The sequence below is a fragment of the Equus asinus genome, chromosome 22 (genome assembly GCF_041296235.1).
Source record: "Equus asinus isolate D_3611 breed Donkey chromosome 22, EquAss-T2T_v2, whole genome shotgun sequence".
Classification (NCBI taxonomy): Eukaryota; Metazoa; Chordata; class Mammalia; order Perissodactyla; family Equidae; genus Equus; species Equus asinus.
The window spans coordinates 18,380,696-18,387,858 of record NC_091811.1 but is presented as its reverse complement, the minus strand read 5'-3'; positions in this window follow the sequence as shown (position 1 = coordinate 18,387,858).

The following is a 7,163-nucleotide window of genomic DNA, read 5'->3' as shown; positions in this document are numbered from 1 at the left end:
CCTGTTCCCTGCTGTTGGGTGAGGACCACCCTTCAACCCAGTGCTTATTCCTAGGGTCTGTAACTAGTTCTTAGCAGGGATATGTTTTGGGAAGTTAGTTGTGAGCAGCAGCCACTGAGTGAGGTGCTTAAGAACCAGCTACCTGGCACTTCCTGACCTTTGTGCTTGTGGTTGAGAGCCAGGGAGCAGAAATAGGAAAAAGGAACTCTCAGGAAGAATGCTGACATTTTCTTTCTTTCTTTCTTTCTTTTTTTTTCATGAGGAAGACTGGCCCTGAGCTAACATCTGTTGCCAATCTTCCTCTTTTCTCTTGAGGAAGATTGTCCCTGAGCTAACATCTGTACCAGTCTTCCTCTACTTTATGTGGGATGCAGCCACAGTGTGGCTTGACCAGTGGTGCTAGGTCTGCGCCTGAGATCTGAACCTGCAAACCCTGGGTCACTGAAGTGGAGCGCGTGAACTTTACCACCACACCACCAGGCCGGCCCCCTGATGTTTTATCTCCGGTCAGTTCTCCAGCTGAGCGCAGCCCCATTTACAATGGCCACCCCACTAGCCCTCGGACTAACATATGTCCAGAGGACGTGGTCAGACTCGGATTATTTCCTCCACCCCAAAAAATTATAAGTTGGAAGAGACTGATACTTGGTGGAAGACTAAGAATTATATAAAGGAGTGATATCGTGAATACAGCCTGGAACGAGCAAGACCTAGCTCTACCACTTAGCTCTGACTGAGGAAGATTCTTAATCTTTCAATATCAGTTTCCTGCTTTATAAAATGGGCCTTTTTAGGTGCTGGTGGCAGTGGGGACATGGATTCCAACCTCAGAATTAGGAGAATTGAGTTAGTACAGAGAAAGCGTTTGACACAGTGCATGGGACCGATTTCTCCCCAGCTACTCTGTGCCTGGCTTACTCCTTCAGTGCTCTCTGGTGGGCCTCATCCCCAGTTCCATCCTCAGGGCTCCTAAAATACTTCTAGACAACCTGGAAATCATCTTACTGGCCTCGAGTCAGCCTCCAGCCCTCCGTTCTCCCACCTACCAACTATCATCTTTCACCCTTTTTATGTCTTAGCTTCACAGATGAGTAGAAACAGAAATGTTTTGGGCCACTCTGACCCAGCCCTGCTTGCAGTTTGGGAATTTTTCCCTCCTATGGTAACAAAGGGCCTCAGGTCCTCATAACACCCTTTACACAATGACCCCTTCCTCTACCCAGCACCAAGTCATAGAAACAGGTTACCCAGAGAATCAGGAGCTGATCCACAAGAACCCAGTAGTCTGGTCTCGCAGCCCCACGTATTCCAAATCCACTTAACTCCACGTATCTGTCCCGCCCTTATGCTCCCGGGCCTGGGCTTGGGTCATTCCAGGGGCTGAGGGAACAGCAAGTGTCAAGAATTCCTTCTCTCAGGCCATTCCAGTTAGGCTAGGGTTTAAAAAAAAAAAAAAAAAAGGTAGCCTTTACCTCTCTCCCTTTGAGACATTACTGGGGTCGTCAGATAGGAGAGGTGGGAGCCAGGTGAGGCTGCGCTAGAAGGGGGAGATGAAGATAGGGACAGTTAGGCATAGGAGGTGCTGAAAGGTAAGAAGACGTGACTAAGGGCACAAGGAGAGAAGACCTTGTGCAGCTGGTTCCCCTAAGGAGCCTCTCAATTAGCCTCTGTCCCTGAGCAGAGCCTGTGCGGGAACTGGCATGGCTGGAGGGAAGAGCATTTGAGGGGCCTGCGATGCAGAAGGCTGGCAGAGCTGCTATAGAAGGTGAGCCTGAAGCCCCCTCTGCAGAGAGCGCTGACGGCTCTGAGCCTTCCCAGCCTCAACGTCTGGTCTTGAACAGTAATCTCTAGGGAGACAGGAGAAACAGGCAGTGCTTCCGCCTCTGGGCTCAGGCCCTCCCTACTCCAGACTGTCCCAGAGCTGAGATGAGCTGGGTTAGCATTCAGAGCACCTTGGCCTTTCTCTGCCCTTCATGATTCTTTTCTTCTTCCCTGAAGACTGTATCTTTTGGATGGGAATAGGGTGCTGCCCCTAGTTTCTCTCAGAATCCATTCCATCCTTCCTCTGTTCTGTCATCGGCTATCTGGATAGCTCGCAGATGTCAGTGTTCTCCAGCCAGGAGGCCAACCAAGTGTCTGAGGGGTTTGAGGCTATAACATTTGGACACATGAAACTGGAGGATGGGAGAGAAGGGGGCATGGGGCATGAGTCTCTAAAAGAGGCAGCAGAAATACCTTGGGAAAGGTCAAGGTGACACTGAGGTGGGAGATGGTTTGATGAAAGTAAACAAAGCTAGGTTCTTATAAAACTACTGGTGAACTTAGATAAAGATATCCCGGGGGGCTGGTCCCGTGGCCGAGTGGTTAAGTTCGCGCGCTCCGCTGCAGACGGCCCAGTGTTTTGTTGGTTTGAATCCTGGGCGTGGACATGGCACTGCTCATCAAACCACGCTGAGGCAGCGTCCCACATGCCACAACTAGAAGGATCCACATCGAAGAATATACAACTATGTACCAGGGGGCTTTGGGGAGAAAAAGGAAAAAAATAAAATTAAGAAAAAAAGATATCCTGGATTTGGGGTAGGGGGAAATTCCCAATTCACAGGGAATGTGGCAGGGAAGGACAGAAGCTGATTCCCAATGCATATAGACCTTAATTTGAGCAAACCCAGTGTATGATATAAATAACAATTTTAGAGTTGAAAGAGACCTTAGAGATCACCTTCTCTGGACGTTCCCAAATGCAGCAGCAGGTCAGAATCACCATCCCAGACCTACTAAAGCAGAATCTCAAGGTTGGAGAGGATTCCGAGGCAGCTTAGCAACAATTCCAGGTAGCATGCAACCCCACGCCTGCTCTACCGCTTAAGAGACAGAGGGGACCTGTTGAACATCGTGCAGCTACCCAGCAGCACTGCAAGAGCAAGGACTCAAAATCCAGATCGGCATAAATGATACTGATGTGCTGTACAGAATGATTCACCATGGAGGTCCTTTCAATAGAAAGTTCCTTGGTGATTTAAAAAAAGTTTATAGTAAAATTTACCCAAGTAGTGCCCACTCTCACCACTCTTATTCAACATAGTACTGGAGGTGTTGGCCAGAGCAATTTGGCAGGAAAAAGAAAGAAAAGGAATCCAAATAGGCAACGAAGAAGTAAAACTCTTGCTGTTTGCAGACGACATGATCTTATATATAGAAAATCCCAAAGAATCCATAGGAAAACTATTAGAAACAATCAACAGCTACAGCAAAGCGGCAGGGTATAAAATCAACATACATAAATCAGTAGCATTTCTATATGCTAACAATGAACTAACAGAAAAAGATCTCAAGAACTCAATCCCATTCACGATCACAACAAAAAGAATAAAATACCTTGGAATAAATTTAACCAAGGAAGTGAAAGATCTATACAATGAAAACTACAAGACTTTCTTGAAAGAAATTGATGACAACATAAAGAGATGGAAAGACATTCCATGCATATGGATTTGAAGAATAAACATAGTTAAAATGTCCATACTACCTAAAGCAAGCTACAGATTCAACGCTATCCCAATTAGAATCCCAATGACGTTCTTTACAGAGATTGAACAAAGAATTCTAAAATTCATATGGGGCAACAAAAGACCCCGAATTGCTAAAGCAATCCTGAGAAAGAAGAACAAAGCTGGAGGCATCACAATCCCTGACTTCAAAGCATACTACAAAGCTACAGTAATCAAAACAGCATGGTACTGGTACAAAAACATATGCACAGATCAATGGAACAGAATTGAAAGCCCAGAAATAAAACCACACATCTATGGACTGCTAATCTTCGACAAAGGAGCTGAGGGCCTACAATGGAAAAAAGAAAGTCTCTTCAACAAATGGTGCTGGGAAAACTGGACAGCCACATGTAAAAGATGAAAATTGACCATTCTTTTTCACCATTCACAAAAATAAATTCAAAATGGATCAAAGACCTAAAGATTAGGCCTGAAACAATAAGTCTTCTAGAAGAGAATATAGGCAGTACACTTTTTGACATCAGTTTCAAAAGAATCTTTTCAGACACCATAACCCCTCAGATGAGGGAAACAATAGAAAGAATAAACAAATGGGACTTCATCAGACTAAAGAGCTTCTTCAAGGCAAGGGAAAACAGGATTGAAACAAAAAAACAGCCCACTAATTGGGAAAAAGTATTTACAAGTTATTTATCCGACAAAGGATCAATCTCCATAATATATAAAGAACTCACACAGCTCAACAACAAAAAATCAAACAACCCAATCAAAAAATGGGCAGGGGACATGAACAGACATTTCTCCAAAGAAGATATATGGATGGCCAATAGACACATGAAAAGATGCTCATCATCACTAATTATCAGGGAAATGCAAATCAAAACTACACTAAGATATCACCTTACACCTGTTAGAATGGCAAAAATATCCAAAACCAAGAGTGACGAATGTTGGAGAGGCTGTGGAGAAAAAGGAACCCTCATACACTGTTGGTGGGAATGCAAACTGGTGCAGCCACTATGGAAAGCAGTATGGAGCTTTCTCAGAAAGTTAAAAATAGAAATACCTTATGACCCAGCCATCCCACTACTGGGTATCTATCCTAAGAACCTGATATCAGCAATTCCAAAAGTCCCATGCACCCCTATGTTCATCGCAGCATTATTCACAATACCCAAGTCATGGAACCAACCTAAGTGCCCAGCAACTGATGATTGGATAAAGAAGATATGGTATATATACACAATGGAATACTACTCAGCCATAAAAAGGGACAAAGTCGTCCCATTCACAACAACATGGATAGACCTTGAGGGTATTATGTTGAGTGAAATAAGCCAGACACAGAAAGACGAACTCTGTATGACTCCACTCACAGGTGGTAGTTAACATATAAACAAAGAGAACTGATCGGTGGTTACCAGGGGAAAGGGGGGTGGGGGGAGGGCACTAGGGGTGAAGTGGTGTACCTACAACACGACTAATAATAATGTACAACTGTAATTTCACAAGGTTGTTAACTATCATAATCTTAATAAAATAAATAAATAAATTAATTAATTTTAAAAAATTTACCCAAGTAACAGTATAGTGTTTAAAAATGATGGATGCCAGTAGCCCAGTATGTCTGTTTCTTTAAATCTCGTATTTTTTTAACATACAGTAAAATTGCTGTGTGTGTGTACTGTTCTATCATACACTTCTAACATACAGGTTTGTGTACGCACCACCACAATCAGGATCAAGAGACTTCCATCACCCCCAAACCCCCTCCTGCTGCTGCTTTGTAGTCACACCTTTCCTCCAGTCCTAACCCTTGGCAACTACTGATTTGTTCTCCATTGCTATAGTTTTGCCATTTCTGGAATGTCATATAAAGAAATCACAGGGTATGTAACCTTTTGAGAGTGGCTCTTTCACTCAGCAATGCCTTTGAGACTCAGTCATGTTGTTGCATGTATTCATAGTTCATTCCTTTTACTGCTGAGTAGTACTCTCAGTGTGTTTATAGTTTATCTAGTCATCTGTCAAAGAACATTCCAGTTGTTTCCAGTTTTTGGCAATTATGAACAGAGCTGCTATACACATTCGTGATTTTGAGTGAACATGTTTTAATATTTTTAGGAATGAAATGGAGTGGGATTGCTAGGTCATATGATTAGTGTATATTTAACTTTATAAGAAAATGCCAAACTCTTTTCCGGGGTGGCTGCACCCCGCATTACCTCCAGCAATGCACAAGAGTTCCAGTTTCTTCACATCCTTGCAGCAGTTGTTACAGTCAGTTTTCATTTTATTTTACCCATTCTATTAGGTGTGTAGGTATTCTGTCCATTCTAACAGATATTTCATTGTGGTTTTAATTTGTATTTCCCTAATGACTAATGATGTTGAGCACCTTTTCATGTGCATACTCGCCATCATTACAACCTCTTTGATGAAGTGTCTAAGTATTTTGGCCATTTTTGAAAATTGGGTTATTTTCTTACTTGAGTTTTGAGAGTTCTCTATATATTCTGGTTAGAAGTACTTTGTTACATAGGGATTTGCAAATATTTTCTCCCCTCCTCTAGCTTGTCTTTTCCTCCTCCTCACATTGTCTTTTTCAAAGCAAGAGTTCTGAATTTTTATGAAGTCCAACTTTTTCTTTCATGAATCATTTTTTTGGTGTCATATCTAAGAACACTTTGCCTAACTCTGGATAACTAAGATTTTCTCCTGTTATCTTCTAAAAGTTTTATACTTGCACATTTTATATTTGCATTTCTCTTCTTTCTTGGGTGAGTTTTGGTAGTTTCTAGCTTTCAGGGAGTTGGTCCATTTCCACTAAGTTGCTGAATTTCTGTGTGTAGAATTGTTTGTAGCATCCCCTTGCTAACCTTTTCACGTCTGTGGGGGGTGTAGTGATAGCTCCTTTTATTCCTGATAATTGGTAATTTGTGTCTTTCTCTTTCTTTATGATCAGTTTGGCTAGAGGTTTATCAATTTTATTGATTGTTTCAAAGAATCGGGTTTTGGTTTCATTTTTTTTTCTATTTTTCTGTTTTCAGTTTCATTAGTTTCCACTCTATTTTCCTTCTGTTTGCTTTGTGTTTATTTTTGCTCTTCTTTAACTACCTTCTCAAGTAGAAGTGTAGATTGTTGACTTGAGACCTTTCTTCTTATCTAATGTAAGCATTTGATGCTATAATTTTTCCTCTAATCACTGTTTTAGCTGCATCTTACATATTTTGATATTTTGTATTTTCCTCTTTATCAAGTTCACAATATTTTCTAATTTTTTCTTGGGTCCTCCTCTTTGGACCATGGGTTATTTACAGGTGTGTTGTTTAGTTTCTAAGTGTTTGGAGATTTTCCTGTTATCTTTCTGTTATTGATTTCTAGTTTTAACTCAATTATGGTCAGAAAACATACTTTGTATGACTTCAATTATTTTACATTTGTTGAGGCTTATGACCCAGGACATAGTCTATCTTGGTAAATGCTCCATGTACACTTGAAAAAAAAGTGTATTCTGCTGTGTTGGGAGAGTGTTCTATAAATTTCAGTCAGATCCTGTTGGTTGATGGCATCATTCAATTCTTCTATATATTCACTGTTTTCTGTTTACTTGCCCTATTGATTATTGCGAGAGGAGCTTTGACATTT